Source organism: Leptodactylus fuscus, chromosome 3, assembly GCF_031893055.1.
Source record: "Leptodactylus fuscus isolate aLepFus1 chromosome 3, aLepFus1.hap2, whole genome shotgun sequence".
Taxonomy (NCBI): Eukaryota; Metazoa; Chordata; class Amphibia; order Anura; family Leptodactylidae; genus Leptodactylus; species Leptodactylus fuscus.
Window position 1 is genome coordinate 105,121,770 of NC_134267.1, and position 10,222 is coordinate 105,131,991.

The 10,222-nt window shown below is 42.4% G+C and overlaps 1 non-coding gene across 1 annotated transcript; it reads right to left on the bottom strand.

Moving 5' to 3' along the window:
• Positions 1 to 6,450: 6,450 nt before the first annotated feature.
• On the bottom strand, positions 6,451 to 6,552 carry LOC142198771 (U6 spliceosomal RNA). Its single transcript, XR_012715413.1, has one exon. It is a non-coding gene; the product is annotated as a U6 spliceosomal RNA (small nuclear RNA).
• Positions 6,553 to 10,222: the final 3,670 nt, after the last annotated feature.

The following is a 10,222-nucleotide window of genomic DNA, read 5'->3' on the forward strand; positions in this document are numbered from 1 at the left end:
TGGCTAGTTCATGAGATTCAGCAGCACAGTATTCTGACAAATCTATTAACTATATGCTTTCTCAGAATATTTTGCTGCTTTACTGTGATATATATCCTGCAGTAGTGTAATCGCTAGAAAATCTCAGCAATTCTTAATGTAAAGTTAGCTAGGGACATGAAAAAAAACTGGAAAATGAAACATTAGTGTAGCTGCTTCCAGGAATTCATGCTGGAGGATATCTGCTTTCAGGCCACAGGATGATAAAAAGCTTGAAACCTTCACCCAGGAATGGGATTGTTGAGCCAACTGAAACATCTCCAGACAAATGTGTTCTCCTCCAGGACTCATCCAGAAAGAGCCATCAGCTGATAAATAACTTAAGAATCAAAGCGTACATAGTTAAATTAGTCCCATGTGACCTCCCCGTCTGGGCCGCTTCTTTTGGTATATGTAGAGAAAACACAGACACAATGCAATACTCTTCCATATGTTTTGATTCAATATAATTATACCATAAATTTGTTAAAGAAAGCCAAACTAGGATGGTAAAAATAAGTGTAGGATTTAATTTTGGGAATTTTGAGGATTTTAAATAAATACCAATCAGGGTCAATTCGCACTGTGCACATTGGATATATTGTAAGCCCTCTATACAACTGTACTAGGATAGAGTTGTTAGTATTGCACTTGTTTTTGTGTATTTTATGTCTTTGTATGTAAATCGTCAAATGTACAAATGGTGTGAATGAATGGTTCTCTTAAAAGAAATAATAATAATCTGGAAGGCTTTCCTAGGTATACCTTGGGAATAATCTATATCAGGGGTCCTCAAACTTTTTAAACAGTGGGCCTGAGGCAGAGCAGGTCGCACAGACATCGGGAGCGGTGCCCTCCAATAGGTAAAGTGAAGTGCGCTCCATGGCCTGGCCCGAGCTCCCCAGGAGCTTCATTATAAATGCACGCCTGCCGGCGTTGTCGGCGGGGCCAGACAGAAGTGCTTGGTGGGCGGCATGTGGCCCGCAGGCCGCAGTTTGAGGACCCCTGATCTACATGGTATGCCATTCAGTAGCCATGCAATAGCATACATTATCCATAGGCTCTGAGATGCCTTTGTACAAAAGAGGCCCAAAGAACACTCTTTCAGATGAATGAGGGATTATGATGGAATGGAAGCTTTCCGAATGCATACAGTAAACAGGGAATGCAAATACAATGTAAATGCTTCCTCAATGGGCCTAGACTGAATCTTAGGAAAGGTGCCCACATTTTATGGCTTACTTCATCAGACATATACAAATACATGTATTTTTTAAATTTCTTATAGAATGACTATTGGCTCATCTGGAAGATAACCTCATCTTCACCTACCCTGGGGAAAACATCTTATATGTTCCAGACAAAACACTTCTACTGGGACAGCAGAGGCGCTCCAGAAGGATTCATTGAAGTTGATTGGATAAATGTTGTGGTTTGCTTCATCAGCTTCAGTTAACAACATGGTTAATCATTACCAGAAGCAAATCCTGCAAGCTGTCATCTATCCCTGCACAACCACATCCAATAGATATCTGTCTACTGTACTTACACGTTTTCACCATTTGACACAAATGCCACATATCTGTCATCATAAGGAAGGACTCACTTTCCAATGATGCACCATCTATGGCAGGGGTCCTCAAACTTTTTAAACAGTGGGCCGGAGGCAGAGCAGGTCGCACAGACATCGGGAGCGGTGCCCTCCAATAGGTAAAGTGAAGTGTGCTCCATGGCCTGGCCCGAGCTCCCCAGGAGCTTCATTATAAATGCACGCCTGCCGGCGTTGTCGGCGGGGCCAGACAGAAGTGCTTGGCGGGCCGCATGTGGCCCTCGGGCCGCAGTTTGAGGACCCCTGATCTATGGTCTGCAATGCTTGCAATTCTTTTGGCCAAAACTGGAATGCATCTCATCAATGGGAAGTAAGAAAAATCTTTGCGCACATAAGTTACAAGTCTCAGATATGGGCTTATATTCCTTTCCATGCAGTCACAACTTTAGTTTTTTTTTTTCCTTCAAAGCAGAACATGGGAGGAATTTGTCATAGAGTTATTCCAGTTTCCAGCATGTTGGAGCTGAGGCTTATTGGGAGGGGATGTGGCCTCCAGTAGGCTAGCAAATTTACTATAATTTATAGCAGAAATTGGTGGAAATTATAACTTAGATCTAGGCTAGTTTCAAGCTGGTGTACAATTGAGATTCTGGAGCATAGACACCGGCAGATGAATATTATTCATTAAGAGCCTTGGAATAAATTAAACGCTTTTTACTAAGGGAGAGTAAGACTGGCCTAAGAAACGCCCGACTCTGTTTTGTGCTTTGCTCAACACTTTGCATTAATGTGGACAGATTGAAGAGTGGGACGCCTTGGCTCAATATATGTCTTATAACTCACATCAGTTTTCTGGTGGAAAATCTATGGTATTGACTGACTAGTGTAGATCTCCATTCCAGTGCATGATCATGTGCCTGAGTTATGAAGAAGCCTTGCACCAGTCGGTGTTTATAAATCTGCCCCATTGTCCCGCATTTACTATGCTAAGGTGGGGTTCACATCTGTATCGAACTCTCCATTGGAGTCTCAGTCGCAGAGACTACCAGATATCCGCTGGGAGCTCACCATTTCCGAACTGAAAGTAGGGGTGAAAAAAATCCTGCACAGAGGACTTTTTTCTCCATCACTTTTAGATTGGAAATGGCGGATGCGCAGCAGACCCCAATATAGTTAATGGGGTCCGCCAGTCTCCATGTGTAACAGCTGTTATAGTGTTTCGGCTCTCCATCATTTGAGTCCCCTGAATTATGTGTACAATGGAGAACCTGGCACTAGTGTGAATCTAATGTAAGTGTGTACAGTTTTGTGTCTCTCATTTTAGAAGTATTTATTATTAAAATGTGCCAAAAAGAAGGAGATATTCCAATATCCTCAATATTTCCAGTTTTTAGACTTGAATATATGTGTGACAAGCTTTTATTTATTTTTAGACACATTTACGAAACAAAAATCCATAATTCTGGTGTAAAAAGTGTTCAGATAAGACCAATTTACAGATAGATAGATTTTTGGTACATGAGGACAGAGTTTTGAGGCACGTAGACAAATTATTGGAACGTGTACACACTTTGGTTGTAAACTTAGCTAACATATACGTGGTATAAACCTGATACTGTATAATAACATTGGCTGGTCACAGATAGACAAAGGCTGGTCACACTCACATTCTAGCCTTAGGCTAAAGCCCCATGTTAAGAAAAGGCTGTTTTTTTTTTGGTGCAGTAGCATCTCTAAAATGTCTGCAATGTCTGAGAATCTCATTCTTTTTGGCATTTGAATAATTGTGTATAAAGATGTACCAACAATTTGAATCACACAAAAACATGAAAGCTGTGCTCTAACTGAATAGAAATCATCTTTTTGTTTTTATTTCTAGTTGATGAAAATTTTTCCTTATTGTATGATGATCACACTAAGCAGAGTGACCAGTGCGCTTACAATTTTATTTTGGACGTAAACAAGAATGTTTCCAATTCCTGACAAAAATGAAGCAGTCTGAATTGGTACATAGAGAACATTGCATTTTTAAAAAAAAAATAAATAAAATGAATTGGCTGTATTTGATCAAACTAGAAAAGCACTTATTAATAATATTATTATGGTTATTAGAAGTAGGACTTTATGTTCCTGTTCTAAGTACATTCTTTCTTAAAACCAATAAATAAAAACAGCTGATGGAAATATTACAATAAAGGTTTAAAAATGTAAGATGATTTTCATAAAAGTCTTACCAACATGTAAATATTAGTAGGGGGTATCATTCATCGCCACAGATTAACTCACCTACAAACAATCCATTGATTTACTTCTAAGAATCTTTCAAGGTACCTAAAGTGTAATGACTATATGCATAAGTACATTTGGACTCAAGGAGATCAGGTGTAATATTGAGGCCACAATAATACTCCCATGTGCATCTGTAAATTAATAATGTCCCTGTGTACCCCATTGAAATAGTGCCCCATAATAATATCCTAGGTGTTTCCTATGTCAAAGGTTTTCCAGGTCATCAATAAAAAGATCAGTGGGGTTGCAAAACCAGGACCCCCACTCATCAGAAGTTGGAATGAAATGTAGTACTTCTCTAAGCGCCGTGACCCCTTCTCTGTTTATTAATTTCATACATTTCATAATGGCCATGTACTGTAACTACAGCCTTGTCCTATATACGTCTATGTGACAAGGCTGTAATTACATCACACAGTCACTATAAGCAGACAGCAAGCGATATAAACAGGCGCTATGGCCCCTTCATACTGTTGATCAGTGGGTATTAACAGATCTCTTGTTGATGATCTGTCCTAAGGATTAATAAAAATGAGCTAGAAAACCCCTTTAATTAAGCCCAAGTGCCACCTGAAAGGGTTTGTCCAGGATAACCACTTTTTTAATATGAGCTCAGGGAAGGTGAAAAAAATAAGAAATACTATACTCATCTGTTCCTAATGCTCCTGGGTCTTCCAGTGCGATCTGGTTCTGCTGCCCCGGTGGTTTCTTCCAGCAAAAGTCCCCACTGCACTCCTGTATGCTTTCTTTAGGCCACTGATTGGCCTCAGCAGTCACATATGGCGAGGAATTTTGCTGGAAGAAAATACTGGAACAGCAGGACCGCACTTTGAGACACCAGAGCACCGGGACAGGTGAGTATGTTTTTGTTTTGTTTTTTAACCTTCCTCAGCCTTATACTAAAGAAGTGGTTATCCTGGACAACAACTTTAAATAAATTAATTGCCTCCTTATATTATGCCCCTGATTTTCCCTGACATAAATGTTGTTCCCGTAATAATTCCTATTATAAATAATATTCCCTTTTATTCATAATGTCCCTTAAATGCTTAATTGTATTAATAATGCCCCCTAATAGTCTTTATCTAAATGACACCTCTTAAGTTCATAAAGTCCCCTTATATAAAGTCCCCTTATATAAATGACTCTCCTATCATCATAATGCCCCCACCTAATGACCCCTTATATTATTTAAATACCCACAACTGCACAATAAAAAAGTTATAATCACCTACCTGTGATCCCTTGATGGACAGAACCACCACATCCTCTTCTTGGCCATGCGCTCTATGTGCCACTTCCATGTATAGGATGTCTGTGGTTCAGCCCAGGATGCGCAATGCTATGAAATCATCACACTATCTACAGTATAATGATCGGAGGCCCAGGGGAGGTGACAGACATAAAAACCAGTGTTACTTACCTCTCCTGGGCTCCAGCGCACTCCGTGTTGCTTTCGTCCCTCTTCAGTGTTGCCATAGACATGGGTTATGAATGTCCTTAGCTGGGCTGGTTTAGCTGGCTTGGAGTCAGTAAAGAGGCCGAAGCTCAGGAGAGGTGAGTAACTCTGGTATTTATGTTCGCTCACCTCTCTTGGGCCTTCAATCATTATACTCTTGGGTCTAAAGAGATTACTTGTTGGGGTTCCCTCTCACTGCAGGCTTGTGGCCTTACTTTCTAATCACCACTCCTCCTCATAGCTGCCTCCACTTACCCTTATGCCTTACAGGAGGCCCCAGCAACGTGATATGGGATGCAGAAGAGGACGTGAACAGGAGTGGGGATCAATAAGTAAATAGGACTCCTTACCTGCTCGGGTTACTCCAGCAGGTAAAGGCCTATTAAAGAACAAACAAACAAAGCAGCATCGGACCACTAGGGCTGTTACAGTGATACTTACTCCACTGGGCACTCACAGCATTGCCACCAGTACTGCCCAGATGGTGGAACACAGATTATACCAACACAAATATTCTATATACTGAATAGGGCCCTTGATCTATTACTCAGTGTCAGTTAATAATGGAAGCAATAACTAACAAAGTGATCACTGTATACGTGACTTACGTGAAAGGGAAGGGGGGGGGGAATAAGTTCAATATAAATAACAAACTCTATGATTTCCTGTCTGTTTCTGTTTCTATCTGTTCTCAAGGGTATTGCTTATTCTATCACAGTCATGTTGTTCAGTTCTATGTATTCATTTGTTTTGTTTTTTTAATACATTTTTTCCCACTTAATACCATTGGAATACATAAAATGCCATTTACCAAAACAACAGTCTTTTAGTGGAAATGATTTTTTATCTGGTACAGAATGATAAGACATCAGTGAGAACAATAACAAGAACTAGGAGATCTACTGCGTCTTGACTTTCTTCAAATTCATCATGTATATCTACAAGTAATATCTCACAGCATATCTGTAAATATCATAGCCCTATCACTGGTAGAAAGAATGATCTTACAATCTGTACTATATTGCTAGATTGATGGCCATGAATAAACAGTGTGTTTAACACTGCCAAGTACAGATTGAGAAGAGCCCAGGCTGTTTTACACCCAGTGGATTTTTCAGCCTGGAATAATAATGGAAAGAAATAGGAAAGCTTCACAAATTTCCGTATCATTCTTGCCCAGGCGCCATGCTAATCTCTGTATTGCTCCAGTTTTGGTGTATGTATAGCAGGAGCTAGCACAATAGGGATAACTCCTGTTTTACATTAACCATACTCAGCTGTGCAAATGAACTGTTCTGCTGAATTGAGCTTGAAGAAAGCATGAAAAGTTATGTCTTGGGATTTTCACTTTTGAGCCTGGCTAACTTTATAATAGAAGGTACATTTTATTTTCACAGAGAGAAATCTTACCAGATAAATTACATACATTGTTGATATTTTTTCTGAAGAGAACTGTTGCCAGAAATGAGTATTTTGATATAAATTGTTGAAGCAATTATTCTATTATTATTCTACTTTTTTTTTTTTTTTTTTTTTAAATGTAGATTGTGAGCCCCACATAGAGCTCACAATGTACATTTTCCCCTATCAGTATGTCTTTTTTGGAATATGGGATGGAAATCCATGCAAACACGGGGAGAACATACAAACTCCTTGCAGATGGTTTTTTTGCCCTTGGTGGGATTTGAACGCCAGGACCCAGCGCTGCAAGGCTACAGTGCTAACCACTGAGCCACCGTGTGGCCCCCATTATTCTACTTTTTATGTCATAATTTGCAATACATTTGTATTAAATCAGGCTTTTACTTGAATGGAGCTGTGCTGAATTTCCTTGTAAGGCTGAGTTCAGATGGGTTTTTTTGGTCAGGATTTTGACGCGGAGGCCGTCTAAGATTCCGGACCAAAACACAGGTAGCCGCAGGCAGTCGTGGCGCTCCGCTCCAGATTAGGCCTAAATGAATGAGCCTAGTTCGGGAGGGAGTGTCTTCAGGTAGACATCTGTGGCTGAATCAACCATGGAATCCGCCTGAAGAACAAACCACTCGCGGAACAAAGGAAATGACTGGCACCCATTGATTTCAATGGGAGATGTTTTTTTGGTCAGGATTTTGACGCAGAAAAACCCTGTCTAAACTTAGCCTAAAGTAGGCGGCCAGAGGTGTATTGTGCAGGGGAAAACTGTGTTGGGGCTACAAGGTGGAGGTTCCAGGAGTTGTTCCTCCATGGATCATAAAGCGATGGTACATTCTACCATACATAGTGCTGCATTTAGGTACCTTACAATAGTACCCGTAACAGTATTCATATAACAGCAGGTTTGTGTAATGTTTTACCTATTTTGGTCCTAAGGACCAAGAATTATTTTTAATTTTTAAAATTTTCACGTTGCAAGAGCCATCAATTATTTTTTTTTTTTACTATTTTTCTGTCGTTGTAGGGGCTTGTTTTTGTAGTAGCAAATACTTTTTCACAACACTGTATAACTTTTCACCTATTCACAGACTTGATCTGATCTCTGGAGGTCTCTTGTACCCCACGTTAATGCTGTTGGGGTAGCAAAGTAAGTGTGCTGTCACCCCATTCAACTATATAAGAATTCAAGAAATAGGCAAGTTTTGTATTAAAGGGGTTTTGATTTCTAGGTGTCTCTGGGGGCCCCTGGTGTCTCCTACCTTTGTTTACAACCTTCTTCTTCCTGCTATGTAACTTCCTAACCCCGCTCACCTTTCTCCCCCTTCCTTTCTCACTCCCCCCATACACCTCCTTCCTGTCTGTCTAGCTATCCTTCCTATATTAGCTATTCTATATGTTCTTCCCTACCTACTAAGCCCAACCCCCGACCCATATTACATACTTACCCTCCACGCTTGTTTTTGTGAGACAGCCTCTTCTCCTCCTGTACTGTGTGCTTGCTCCTTTTTGACCGTCACCTCTATTGCACATGTGTAGACGATGCGCGCACACTGCTAGGTGGAGAGGAGAAGAGCGCACACCCTGCCAGTACAGGAGGAGGACCCATCTCACCGGAAGAAGCCATGGATGAGTAAGTATGAGTGGGGTAAATGGGGGGAGTAGTAGTAACAATCCGTTTCCGGAAATGGGGAAATGGATTATCACTAGAGATGAGCGAACAGTGTTCTATCGAACACATGTTCGATCGGATATCAGGGTGTTCGCCATGTTCGAATCGAATCGAACACCACGTGGTAAAGTGCGCCAAAATTCGATTCCCCTCCCACCTTCGCTGGCGCCTTTTTTGCACCAATAACAGCGCAGGGGAGGTGGGACAGGAACTACGACACTGGGGGCATTGAAAAAAATTGGAAAAAGTCATTGGCTGCCGAAATCAGGTGACCTCCATTTTAGACGAATAGTGGATTTCAAATCCGGGTCATATGAGAATGTGAACTTTGTGACTATGAGACAGGGATAGCTGTACAGGCAGGGATAGCTAGGGATAACCTTTATTTAGGGGGGAATGTTATTAAAAATAACTTTTTGGGGCTCTATCGGGTGTGTAATTGTGATTTTTGTGAGATAAACTTTTTCCCATAGGGATGCATTGGCCAGCGCTGATTGGCCGAATTCCGTACTCTGGCCAATCAGTGCTGGCCAATGCATTCTATTAGCTTGATGAAGCAGAGTGTGCACAAGGGTTCAAGCGCACCCTCGGCTCTGATGTAGCAGAGCCGAGGCTGCACAAGGGTTCAAGCGCACCCTCGGCTCTGATGTAGGAGAGCCGAGGGTGCACTTGAACCCTTGTGCACCCTCAGCTCTGCTACATCAGAGCCGAGGGTGCGCTTGAACCCTTGTGCACACTCTGCTTCATCAAGCTAATAGAATGCATTGGCCAGCGCTGATTGGCCAATGTATTCTATTAGCCTGATGAAGTAGAGCTGAATGTGTGTGCTAAGCACACACATTCAGCTCTACTTCATCGGGCTAATAGAATGCATTGGCCAGCGCTGATTGGCCAGAGTACGGAACTCGACCAATCAGCGCTGGCTCTGCTGGAGGAGGCGGAGTCTAAGATCGCTCCACACCAGTCTCCATTCAGGTCCGACCTTAGACTCCGCCTCCTCCGGCAGAGCCAGCGCTGATTGGCCGAAGGCTGGCCAATGCATTCCTATGCGAATGCAGAGACTTAGCAGTGCTGAGTCAGTTTTGCTCAACTACACATCTGATGCACACTCGGCACTGCTACATCAGATGTAGCAATCTGATGTAGCAGAGCCGAGGGTGCACTAGAACCCCTGTGCAAACTCAGTTCACGCTAATAGAATGCATTGGCCAGCGCTGATTGGCCAATGCATTCTATTAGCCCGATGAAGTAGAGCTGAATGTGTGTGCTAAGCACACACATTCAGCACTGCTTCATCACGCCAATACAATGCATTAGCCAGTGCTGATTGGCCAGAGTACGGAATTCGGCCAATCAGCGCTGGCTCTGCTGGAGGAGGCGGAGTCTAAGGTCGGACCTGAATGGAGACTGGTGTGGAGCGATCTTAGACTCCGCCTCCTCCAGCAGAGCCAGCGCTGATTGGTCGAGTTCCGTACTCTGGCCAATCAGCGCTGGCCAATGCATTCTATTAGCCCGATGAAGTAGAGCTGAATGTGTGTGCTTAGCACACACATTCAGCTCTACTTCATCAGGCTAATAGAATACATTGGCCAATCAGCGCTGGCCAATGCATTCTATTAGCTTGATGAAGCAGAGTGTGCACAAGGGTTCAAGCGCACCCTCGGCTCTGATGTAGCAGAGCCGAGGCTGCACAAGGGTTCAAGTGCACCCTCGGCTCTCCTACATCAGAGCCGAGGGTGCGCTTGAACCCTTGTGCAGCCTCGGCTCTGCTACATCAGAGCCGAGGGTGCGCTTGAACCCTTGTGCACACTCTGCTTCATCAAGC